The 13,481-nt window shown below is 31.4% G+C and overlaps 1 protein-coding gene across 1 annotated transcript in view; it reads left to right on the forward strand.

The window, feature by feature from the left end:
• The first annotated feature begins 2,972 nt into the window (after positions 1-2,972).
• LOC113391448 (homeobox protein mls-2) overlaps positions 2,973-13,481 on the forward strand; it is an 83,348-nt gene continuing 72,839 nt past the window's right edge. The window contains exon 1 of the mRNA XM_026627411.2: positions 2,973-3,250. The gene's annotated coding sequence lies outside the window, so the exon portion shown is untranslated. The remainder of the gene's footprint in view (positions 3,251-13,481) is intronic.

A 13,481-nucleotide genomic window follows, 5' to 3' on the forward strand; every position in this document is an offset into this window, starting at 1 on the left:
TTCAATAAAATATTAAACAAAGATACATGTGTGGGCAATTTTATTAGGGGTAAGATATGATTTTTACCCTCCCCAATGTTAGAAATCAAAATTATAATATATCTTTAAATGGTGGCCGTCTTGATGTAGCCGATACTACGGTTTTTTTTGGGAATAGCATTGGATTCCAAGCTTCAGTGGAGTCCTCATTTATCATCCCTGACAGGAAGACTCAGCTCCGCAGCATACACGGTTAGAAAAGTTAGACAACTAACTGATATTGATACCGCTCGTCTAGTATATTTTGGTTATTTTCACAGTATTATGTCATATGGCATATTACTTTGGGGTAATGCTGCAGATATTAAATCTGTTTTTATTTTACAAAAGAGAGCAATCCGGTCTATTTATAATCTTGGAGCTAGAGACTCTCTTCGGGATGTTTTTAACAAAGTAGGAATACTGACTGTTGCGTCACAGTATATTTACAACAATATTATGTATATTCACAGTGGCATTGATCACTTTGATAAAATCAGTGATAATCATTGTATGTGCACAAGAAGTAAGGATAAGCTTAGAACGCCAAGTTTCCGACTCCGCAAAGTCAATAAATCATTTTTGGGGCAAGGTATCCGCTTCTATAATAAAATTCCGCGGACATTTTTAACTTTGCCGTTTCATAGATTCAAGTCAATTGTAAAAAATACATTGGTAAAGAAGGCATATTATTCGATACAAGAGTATATTGATGATAAAAAAGCCTGCTCTTTACTCTTGCTCCTGCTTAATATACAAATGAATTATTTGAACAATATTTATCAACAAATCAATTGTACACGAGGAACATATGAAAATATGATTTAAAGGAGAACACTCGAGGAATTGAATTTAAAGAAAAGTACAGATACAACAAATCATATTCCATTATTAAGTGCGATTTATTTTCCCTGATACACCATTATCATTTGAACGTATAGTCCTCGCGTCCGACACGAGACACCTTGCTCGTGTGAGTAACCGTGTTGGTGTGCGTGCTGTAATAGAGCGATGACGTGATTTCCTGCGCTGAGTTATTGCTACTGTACCGGCGCTAAATGCTCTGCGCGCAGTGACTTTGTAATGCGGTACCTTTTCTCGAATTTGCGTAGTTATACGGATGCTGTAACTAAGGCAATTAGTACGAGTGAACTGTTTGCTTGCATTTTTAATAGTCTTTCAAGATTTTTATTAATGTTTTTTTCTAGTGGTTTTTCAATGCAATATATAATGTTTATCAAAAAACATTCACGACCTGTATCCTCGAACATTTTATAGCCTGTGTTGTTTGTCTAGTATATTGTGTACAGACATCTTATGGTTTTATTAACGTATAAAAGATGAAGTACATAGATAACGATTATATTAATATCTCATTGATAGGGGCCGATAAATATAATACAACTTTTACTTAACCGTACATAGCATAGAAATATTTTATATATTATAATTTCTGATAATGTAATATAGATAATATTGATAAGTCAACAGGTCCTTTTTTAAGTTGATGTTATATAAGTCTGTGCGCGGCTGTCTGGGGAGATAATGTCGCATCAATCAAAAATATTACGATTATGTTTTGTTTTATGTTCGTGATAAGGTTCAAGACGTGTCAATATTAATAGGGATTACATTTTTTTGACCTTTGGACATAAAAATATTTACGTAAAGGGTGGTATTATATTGGAAACGACTAATGCTTTTAGTTATTTTTATCATTTATTTATTTTTACTTAGTGGGAATTGGTCAACGTACCTAATAGAAACTGCGACTGTACCGCGGCATAAACTATAGGATCGGAGGAGTTATGTTCCTTGTGCCTGAAATAACTGATTCGTTCACGTTACAAATTGGAATACGAAAATACATTTTTTTTATTAGTGACCAATGGGTAGACCTCCAAATCTCAATCGACCCTACTAATCCACCAATGAGACCTTGGATCCTACTTCCAAAAAGTATCAAATATGGGCTCGATTACTTTGAAGATGGATTATTTGATAAGGACTTGATAATATTCTGCAATATAATAAAATTGATTCATTGCAAATGATATCATGTCGATGATATGTCTCTGATAGGTGTGTACTCCTATAATCCGATGGGGTGGTAATTGCGATACGACAGGATTTAATTTAGACACAGGACTAATGGCTTTTTATGATTTTCGAGACACAGGAGTGTGCTGGAAACATTCAAACTTCGGATTGCTAAACCAAACGTTTATAAAATTTATCCATGTGGTATTTCTGAACACCAAGATATCAAATCTCAATATATTTGATCATTATCGTTAGTAATAAATACATTTCCCATTATTTTAATAATTATACTAAAACTAAAAATGCATTATTACTTGCTGATATAAATATTATCGGAAACAATGTTATTGCACTGGAAGGTGGTTTTAATGATGATAAAATTAATTACTTCTATCTCTTGGATTGGCTTGGTATCAGAATATTTATATGCTTATTGATAATTCCGATTTTTGACATTGCTTATGAATAGAAATGATAAGCCGTTGTTTTTCCTTTTTAATTAAAGATAAATTTATGAAACTTGTTTAGCTCGAGAGAGATGAGTGTGAGAAGTGAGATTCGAAGTTATTTCTTACAGAATTACACTGGTGGATCTCATATAAAATAGTATATTATATATAATGATAAAATATTAGATTATAATGATAAATTCGATTCGGTACTTGTATTTATAACGACGAAAATATGGCAGATATAAAGTTTTATGCTGTTAATAAATACATGATGAAAGATAAAATTGACTGTTCGCTGGTACAAAAGAAAACCACGTTCAAATATATAAATTTACAAATGGCTATGATTAAATTAATTTCTAAACAATATTGCCGTGGACGTCGCGTCAAAGTTACACCATCCGCGCAACGAGGGGTGGAGAAGGCAACAACTCATAAAATTAAGCGATTTGGATCTGAGTTAGTCTAACTGTGAGGATCGTCGCGTTAACAGCTCCGCACACACGCGCGGTACGCTCGGAGCACGTTCGGAACACGCTCGGAACGCTTTCGGTTACGAATCGGTTCCTTGAACGCCATTGTTACCAACAATGCGTTGACACTACGTTCGGAAGTGGTATAATTGACTCGAATTGTTTCACTGATTGTTTTTAACGAACGATTTTTTTTAATCTGTGGCCTTTTTATTGAGTTCCTTTTTTGTGTTGTGTGATTGATACGGATATCGGACCGGTAAGGTGAGCGACAAAACATAATTATAAGGTTTTTAATTAAGTTGAGACGTAATTATGTTAACGAGACGTACATTTCGTAATGTAATTACTTTTATATTTTTTTTAGACGTGTAGTTTCTTTTTATTGTGTATTTTGGACTGTGTTTATAAAGTTTACGGATATAGGCTAAAATATTTTTATCAGTTAATCGATTTGATTGATTGTTGTTTAATGTTTTATTTTTTTTTTGTTTATCGTAACAGTTAAATCTAGATTAATATCGCCTTGACAGTTCTTTTTCTTTTTTTGAATGAATTGCTTTTTAATATGCGATGTTTTCATTATCAAGGTTTTATATTTGTTATCGAATATAGATATTTGCTTTCAAATAATTTATTTAAGATAGAATAGCGCTTTCCTTTGTATTCTTTCACACACTCAATCATAAAATTATTCGTAATTCAAATTAATTACATTCTGTCTCAAATAACAACTAAATACATTAAAACTTTTAAGTATGTTACTCTAATTAAATTTAATTACAATCATGTTTTAAAATTGGGTACGGCAAAAAATACAACAGAATTTTTTAAATTAATTATTCTAAAGCCAAGACAGAAATGTTTTAGAAATATCGAATCTAATTATTAATAATTAAACAATAAAATTGTTAATAATTCAATCAAATAATAACAAATCAATTGTTTGCATGCCTTTATCTTTAAAAAAACGTTAAAATAGATTAGCAAATAAGTTTTTGTATGATTTAGGAACATAGTTTCAATTTGAAAATTCAAAATACGTTATTTTAAACTTTCGTAACGTCGCTGATAGATTAGGATAGTTGACGTTAATTGATTTTAGTTTACGGAGTTCTCTTTGTATCCAAACTTCTAGTAATAATATTTTTGGCATTGTGGTCCAATCATAGAATTAATATCATTGTAATAATATATCTGGTAATGTATATGTTATATGTATTAAAATGTTCTATATTTTTAAAGTAAACGAATATTTTTATTGTTATTACTATTATTTATTTAATTATCCGAGATGGTTAAAGTTTGTATTTATTATTTTATTTCGTGTTTTAAAATATGATGAAATTTGAAAAGTTTTTTTTTATATAACAACAGAATTAAATTATATCACGAGTTCAAAGTCATACTATCAAACACTTGGCAAGTTAAATCAATACTTCTTAATTTTTAAATGCATCTTTATACATATGCAATTACTAAATCATCATTAGAAATATTAAATAAAATATGTTACTTAAATAAATACCTTTTTTTAATAATAAATACTCATAGCTCATATCTCTATGAGCCCTTACTAGACTTATTAGGGCTAATTCCTTCACTTATAACACAAACGCTGATTCGTAAGACTTATAATGAGGACCCCACTTTTTTAAAAGGGAAATCATTTACGATATTATACGTAAAAAATAATATAAATTTATTTCTTGATTGATATAAATATTAATTACATATCCAATGCAACTAGAAATTGGTTTCGTTATACATTTCAAATTACATGATCTTAAATCTGTTTAGGTAGGTACTTTATATTATCTTTACTTAATAACATTAAATTGGCGGGTAATGGTAATCAATTGATAACGAACGATACTAATTTATTATTAAGTCATTTAGTATTGATATTTACATTATGTTTTTAATCGATAAACATTAATACTCAGTATTTTTGAGTTCCGATTTGACGGGTGAGACAAATAATCTTAGAGATTTAAATAAAGAAAATATATTTTTCACTTACTAGTTGTTTAACGTCCGCTTCGCCTGTAAATACAAAATATGAGGTAGGATTAACGGAATCCAAAAAATTAATAAGTTATTGTCATCGACGGACGGTTCCGCGTGGATTGGTCAGTCTTTAGTGGTAGATTTCACGTGACTGACGTACAATATTAAAAAAAATTATATACATATAAAAACATAATTAATATATAAGCAACAATACATCTATGAAAAAGTATTTTTAGTTAGCAACAACAATATTTTTACATAATAAAAATAATTTCACTTTGCAAACATTAACGTAATAATAATTTGTTTCATTATGTAAAAAAATGAAAAAAAAAATGGCGTAAAATAGAATTGCATACAAGTACGCAACAAGAGACACGCATTGACAGATAAGACTTTGATAACACAACTTGTTGTGAAAGCCTTTATGTGGGTGCGCATGCGCCTCATCGCGCACATAATCGCAACATATTCATAAATTAGTATCATATATATCTCAGCTAAGCCTAATTTAATATAGTATAGTTTTGGTTTTGTTGACGGTACTTTTATTATCGTTTATAAAAATATCAAGACTCAAATTTAATTAAGGTCAGCTAAAGGGGACTTCCCACAGTGAGTATTTCCGTGTTGCGTACAATTTTTGGAGATTATTTGTTTTGCATTGATTATTTTTTCTCGTATTACATATTATATATATGTATACGTATATTATATATATGTAATTATACCGTATAGGAGTAACATATTATGTCAAGAGACATTACAAAAAGCAACAATTTTCTTCGCGATACGAAATTCAATACTAAATTTCCATATAAATGAGATGATATTTAAAAACCGAACACAAGTTATTAACCAGTGACATTTCATGTGCTTAATATTTGTGTTTATAATTCATCTAATTTAAAAAATATATCAAAAGATACTTTCTAAGACACTGTTGTACGTAGGTACTCGAGTTCTGATGGCCGGCGGCTCTTATAATATAGTAAAAGTCAAATGACTTACTATTTACATAAGATTAGTTTTAGCCGATAATAGTCAATTGACAATCTCTAAAATCAGATGATCATTGAACACACATCATGTTCACGTGGAGAACTTTGTGAATTGAACATGGGTTGAATGAAATTCTGCCACATTTGATTCCACCAACTTTAAGAGGTTTGAGCCCAGCTATGAGATATACATACATATACAAGCTACTATACTATTCCTATTTTTTTAATCAGTGGTAGGTCTTTGTGCAAGCCCGCCTACGTACCACCTCACGTACCACATCACATATTATACTGACAAATAGCAATATTCAGTATGCTGTGTTCTGCTGTAAGGAATGGTTAATATTTCTTCCGGTGCCAATGTCTATGAGCGATGGTGAGCATTTACCATCAGATGATCCATATGTCCGTTACCTACTTATTTTCTAAAAAAAACCTTGACCAGAATTTTGGAAAATTCATAATTTTATTAATTTAAGTACCCGTATCTATATGGTATGTTTTCGATGTACACTTCAGTGCAGTTGGACATCGGGATGAAACGCTAAAAGGATACGTTTCCAATGCACTTTAAGTCAGGTACTCTGAGTGCAGTTGAGACCTAGTCTAATTCTGGAGGGAACCTCTCAGTAGACTACAGACAATTTACTGTGAGACTCGCTGTATACATATAATTTATTCTGAAATTTCGTGGATTTAAATAAACATGAGAGCCTTGATGGCCCAGTGGTTACAAGACAAAACTTAATCGATGATTCTGAATACAAACACAGGCAAAAAGAACTATTCAAGTGGTTAATTTGTATTTATAATTTCACCATTTCACCCGTATCGGAGCAGCGTTGTGGAGTAAGCTCTGCAACCTCTTCAAGAGGCTGAGGATGCTTTGGCCCCGCAGTGGAACATACATAGTATACGTGTAAGAGATCTGTATATAGACAATGTCCTAACTGAGTCACAAGACGTACAATTAAAATTTAGAGTCGACTTTCTTTTTATTGTAAAAGGATTTTCTGTATGCTGCTTGGTATCCTGCCGTCCCATTTACAAGGTATTCTACAGCTAAACAGTTCGTACTGCTAGGTTCCGGTCCAAATACTGATCAAACTAATATAATAAGAGGCACAAATTCCCTCGTGTCTGTCAAAAATCTAGTAGTTAGTAGCCACTGATGCAAATTTACGTTGTAATGTACATAAGCCCTTCTTTAAATGATGATTATTACATCTGCGCTTATAATGATTTTTTTAGTTTTCGTTGTTAATTTTTTCAATATGCTTTGTATTTAAATTAAAAACTATTTCAAATATTTTTATTATTAAAAATACATATTGATCGTCCATAAAGTTATGAACTTGCTAACCGTATCAGCTTAATAGTTAATGAGTTGAGAAATTATAATTAAACAATCTAAAATGTTTCACACAAACAATGCTTAGTATTTTCCTTTTGAATATTAATCTCAATACAGTTCGAGCTCATAATAAAGAAGTCGACGTGTTTTATCATTCGTTTGACGTTTAGTAAGACCGCTGTTAAATCGAAAATATTAAGAATAATCTCGTCTTATTGCCTCCACCGGCTAGAGGCGGGTCAAATTTTCGTCGAGAGAATTAGGATTGCATTTTAACAGGAAAATGATAACATTCGTTTTGCCTTTTGACCTTTGCTTTCCGCTCTATAAACCAGTATTGAGTTCCGTCCACGGTGTTAATAATAATTATTAATAGATTATTATTTAATCAAAAACGTTTTATATAAATTCGTCCATCTAAATTTTAATTCAACATTTAGTTTTTACTTTTTGTGTACTTTTAGGTTGATTTTTTTAACTAGGTATTAAATTTTCCTATTATACAGAATGTACATATATTTGTATATAATAAGTGCATATCTAATTTCATTTAAGAAGTCATACTACTGAATTCCACACCGATTAATTCCCATTAGAACCTATACCCAATATATACCACCCAGGGTAGGGTACCCTATAAATAATCGGTAGTAGATTTCCATTAAATCGAATTCTGTAGTCCGAATTAGTGACGTCATACGGACAAAAAGTGTACGTAATGAACGTATATAGCTTATAATTGATTATTTCAATTGAATGATGTCCAAACCCAGGGCCGGATCTACCATATGGCTTTTTGGGCTTTTGGGCCCAGGGCCCCATGGATTCAAGGGGGCCCCAGCTAAATCGAGTCAAAGTCAAACGATAATGCGAAAGAATCCATAACTTTATTAAATTAAACAGGTCGTATGGTTTGCAGCCCTATGAGTCCAAACCCATTCAATTAATTTAATTCAAGTTCAGATATGTCTTAGTTGGGTCCCTAAGTAGTGTTAGCCCAGGGCCCCCTAAACTTCCGGTCCGGCCCTGGCCAAACCTACATCAGCATACAGAAAAGAGCTGCGCTATTGTTGTTGACTTGATCGCGTATTTGAATTAAGCATTATTACCAGGTGATATTATTGAAACAAAACTATAATTTCTACTAAAATATAAACATGACACAAACACAAATATAATATTCTAAAGAATATACGTCAATTATCCATACACGCTGAATTATGCCTTATGTCTTAAGAATAGATTTTATTTTCCTATGAATAAATCTTTAATATATATTTTACTTTACAAGAATTGTCTTAATGACGTTAAAATCGATTGTAAGCATAATAATTTAATGCTATAGGACTTTTTTAAATACTGAGTAAGCGATACTGGCCGTTGTGTAGGCAGAAACGATTACACTCCAGATCAATTTTGAAGGTTTCGTGTTAGCTTTTATATATAAAAACTCCGCTCCGACTACACATACCTATTTAATTCAATAGGAAAGCCTATGAATAATGTCATGTCTTGAAACTCACTGCCCCAAAGTTGAAACCAGCATACAGCAATAACATATGACAATTGATATAAACGACAGAATTAACTAGAAAAGTTTTAACCAGTGCCACTGGGGATGATGCTGGGGCCGAAACATCTGAATCTGGTTACGTATTTGAAATACATACATGAACCCTGAACACTTTACGCTCCTGTTTTGAACAGCTTAGTAAAAGGTATAGCTGTGGTGTACTTGGTGGTAGGGATTTGTGCTAGCTCGTTTGGGTAGGTGCAGCTTACAGCGCCATTGTCTGTGGGCGGTGGTGACCACTTAACATCAGGTGGCCTATTTGTTCGCCCGCCTACCTATATCATAAAACAAGCTGTTTGGTGGTAGCCAGTGGTAGGTAGTGGTAAATATTGTGTCCACAGATAATAATAACTTTATATGTTTCAATTTCACTAGTTTACTTTATTTTTAAATACAAAAGTAACTTTCATTTTAAATTATAACACTGTGTAGGTTACCTTCAGAACACCGTTGGAACTAGCGAATGTAACAAGATAAATTATAGTAGGTATACACGTCCTATAATAATCCGACGGCAATCAGCAAAACTCGAGAGAGTTTTGGCTTAGGTCTAATGGATTAACATGTTTCCGAGACATGGAAGTAAAAGCCCAGAAATTTGGTCTGCAGTGTTTTAAGATAGTCACTGGACCAATAAAACAGTTATATTAGATAGGAGCCGAGATGGCCCAGTGGCTAGAACGCGTACATCTTAACCGATGATTGCGGGTTCAAAAACAGGCAGGCACCACTGAATTTTCATGTGCTTAATTTGTGTTTATAATTCATCTCGTGCTCGGTACTGAAGGAAAACATCGTGAGGAAACCTGCTTGTGTCTAATTTCATCGAAATTCTGCCCCATGTGTATTCCACCAACCCGCATTGGAGCAGCGTGGTGGAATATGCTCAAAACCTTCTCCTCAAAGGGAGAGCCTTAGCCCAGCAGTGGGAAATTTACAGGCTGCTGATGTATTAGATAGGTTGGATGACAATGATTGTGATGTGAGAATATGCCTATAAAATCCTTGTCCTACTAAGGAGATAACTGGCTTGTATTTATGATCATTTCTTTTGAACTTACTACACAGCTGGCACAAGTAAAAATATTTCGCAATGATTCTCTTTCTATAAATTTTACACTGGTCCACTCACCATTCAAACGAAATATATACCTTATTCCAATCAAAGGACAAGATATACAAAACTTAGATTTACATATTACATGCGATTTTCTACTAATAATTAACTTTAATTTCGTTTTCAAAGTTTCAAGAACAATTACGACATTCAAAACGTTTCTTTTTCACCAATCCATAATGTGCACCATAGATTATCTAATATTTCGACCAATCACATCACGTCACTAAAATTTCGAAGTTGTCGTTTCGTTTTAACTCCTATTATGATTGGTTTACGCAAATAATAAAATCAATAAGTCATCGAACGCCCGATGTATAGAGATTATAATTTGAATCGATAGAACTTACTCAGTTGCGGAAGTACGCGACGTGTGTGGCCCTTTGATATCAACGATAAATTTAAAATACGGTCGTTACCCAAAGCCGCAGCAATTAACAGCCCTAGCTCTTCGTAATAGGGTCGTTAATTCACATAAAAGAAATTCAAACGGCAAATTAGTTTTGATGTGATTATAATTTTAATATAAGTCGTCGGAAGCTACGAATGGCGAATCAGGAACGTGTCGGGCAATTTTCAAAGCGATTTGTTTCCTTGTAACATTTCCTGTTTTTTTTTTTTTTTTATATATTTAAATATTTCTTTGATTTTGACATTTCTCTGATCATAATTATATTTGAACCGGACATCTGGCTTGTGAATCGGATACAAATAGAATAATTGCGTTTATTAGTTTTAAAATTTTAATAGCTGTTTACTTTTTGATGTGGTACACATTAAATATTTGACATTAGTTTCTCTTTTGATTCTCTTTTTGTTTTGGCAAATCATTTGATATTGGTTGTTTATAGTTGATTGATATTATACTTCAAGTTTTTTTTATATCGGTTTGGGCGGCATTTATTTTGCTTCAGTAATTTCACAATTTTGAAATGAATATGTTCTAACTGGTAATGAATTTACACAATGACGAAATAAGATGACGAAAGAGTTATACGTTAAAAAAATTACGTTGATTCTATAGTTGTGTTAAATACCCACCCGTCATTAGCTTCAAAATTAAGATATATATTATAAAAATAACGATTCAAATGTTATGATAATGTTTCAATAATTTTAGACCGAAAAACATTGTTTTTGTGTTATTTTAGTACTTTATAGCCAATAAGACTAAGCCTTTATATTTTAACAATTAATAACAAAGTTACACATTTTAACATGAATAATGATTAATAAGCTAAATTGTTGAATTGTATTAAAATCAATGTGTGTGTATTCGTTAATTTAATACCATTATCAAAGGTGAAGGAATTAATAAAAACAAAAAGGTTTTTTGAAAATGCTTTGTGTGTTTATGTATGTACCTATGTACGTATGAACAAAGATGTTACAGAGGATAAAATGCGTGCTTTATATCTGATGATCTTTTGGAAATCAATAAAGAGGTTTTATATGCTTAGATTTTGTATAAAATTCAACTTGAACTTAATAAGGAAAATCCGTCCAAACGTAGTTAAACGGGAGAGCTGTTACTATAATGTACTTTTTTTTATAACGTTTTTTAAATATATCAAGGGAAATAATGTATATAAAAATGTCCTCGTACAATAAACTCGCTAAACGACGTATTAACCGTCGGACGTTCACAAGCGACACAGAAAATGCTATAGGCATTTAATTTTCATCTGTCGGAATGTATCGGTTTCGGTTCGAGAATGCGAACTGTGATATGATGCCCCCTCTGACAGCTTTGTTTCAATTTATCGACAGGGTTGCCACATTGAAAAAAGAATTATTATTTTAGTAAGTAATTGTAAATATAAGTAGTAAAACTATTGTTTCTGTTTTATTCTATCACGGTTAGATTGAATAAATACTTAGATTACATTTCTTAACGTAATTCTGTTAGTTACGAAGCTTATGCCGTCAACGTGAATATTATTTACTTAGCATAAAGTTTGACTGGCAGAGAACGCTTGGTGGTGGCATTAAGTACTCCTTTTGCATCGGAAGACAATAAAGTTAAATTAGTAAGATATATTAATATACAAAATACACATATACTTTAAAGGAAATGTAACACCTTGTACAAATTGAACTTTAGACACATATTAATGGCTTATTAAAGTGATCAAATATCACACTTAAGTGATATTAACTTTTATAAGAAAAAAACAAATTAACGATTCATTGGCATTTAATTTAAATATCATTTTTTAATGTTTGTAATAAAATTGGTAAAGATTTATTGTATTTGCAACATTTATAACGAAACAGAGTTAATACAAAGATTATTGATATTTTTTTTATAGTAATGACTTTTAAAAATGTAATAAATGTATGTCAATGACAGATCGCCATGAGTTCACACCTGACTGTTATATTTAAATCTTGTTTCATCTCAATCTTGATAGTGTAGATTGAGAATATCACTTAATAACCAAATAAACGATATATTCAAGTATGCTATCAAAAGCACTTTTGAATTTTTAATATAGTATTAATTATAAAGTAACCATCGGCAAGAAACTCAGTAGATATTAGATTCACCAATTAAATTACTGCAGTAGCTTAAATAAATACAATTAAATAAATGAATATCTATTTCCTCATAAGGAGAGGAGGCCTTAAGGATAATTCAGATTTATTATGTTACTTTTTTCAAAACATTTGAACTATACCCTTTTTTTTGACATCTAATCGTGTAATGAGTAATATGCCTTATTTATTTAAATATTCTATTATTTAACATATGAGTGAACATAAGAGAAACCAAAAAAATTATAATATTTAACAAATGGAGCGCAAAGGCGGTCTTGTCGCGATTATAACGGTCTCTCACAGACAACCTTCGGTGATAGAAGCTTAGAAAGAAAACAGCTAAGTGCAGATATGATAGAGGAGATAATAACTATTAATATTATTTAATAAACTCAATAAAAGATTAAAAAGAACAACAACATTTAATCAGCGATGTATATACGTAATATAATTTAAAATATTGAGGCCAAATGATTGATTGAGTGACAGCTGTCACATACACATACACATACAGAGTAAATTAATTTTATTTAAATTCTTTAAAAGGCACTTTGGCAGCGTGTTGGAGAAAGCTCCAGACCTTCTTCTCAAATAGCAGAAGGGGCATTTGCCCAGCATTGGGACGTTAATAAACTAATGTTGATAAGTATAGAATTTATCTAGCATTAGTTTTATAGTATGTATTGTTATATTAATTATTATAAATTGATTATTTTCTTTATTGTGCCCCTTCCAACATATTTTAAAGTTATTCCTCTGTCCTTAGGTTATTGGAAGATCGCTTTAGTAATAAGGTCGTCTGTTACATCTCTTGCAACTGTGTATATCCAAAGCATTTATTATATATATAATATAATATCTATGTTGCGTATGTTTTTTCAATTGTAGTTTAA

This window comes from Vanessa tameamea, chromosome 20 (genome assembly GCF_037043105.1).
Source record: "Vanessa tameamea isolate UH-Manoa-2023 chromosome 20, ilVanTame1 primary haplotype, whole genome shotgun sequence".
Classification (NCBI taxonomy): domain Eukaryota; kingdom Metazoa; phylum Arthropoda; class Insecta; order Lepidoptera; family Nymphalidae; genus Vanessa; species Vanessa tameamea.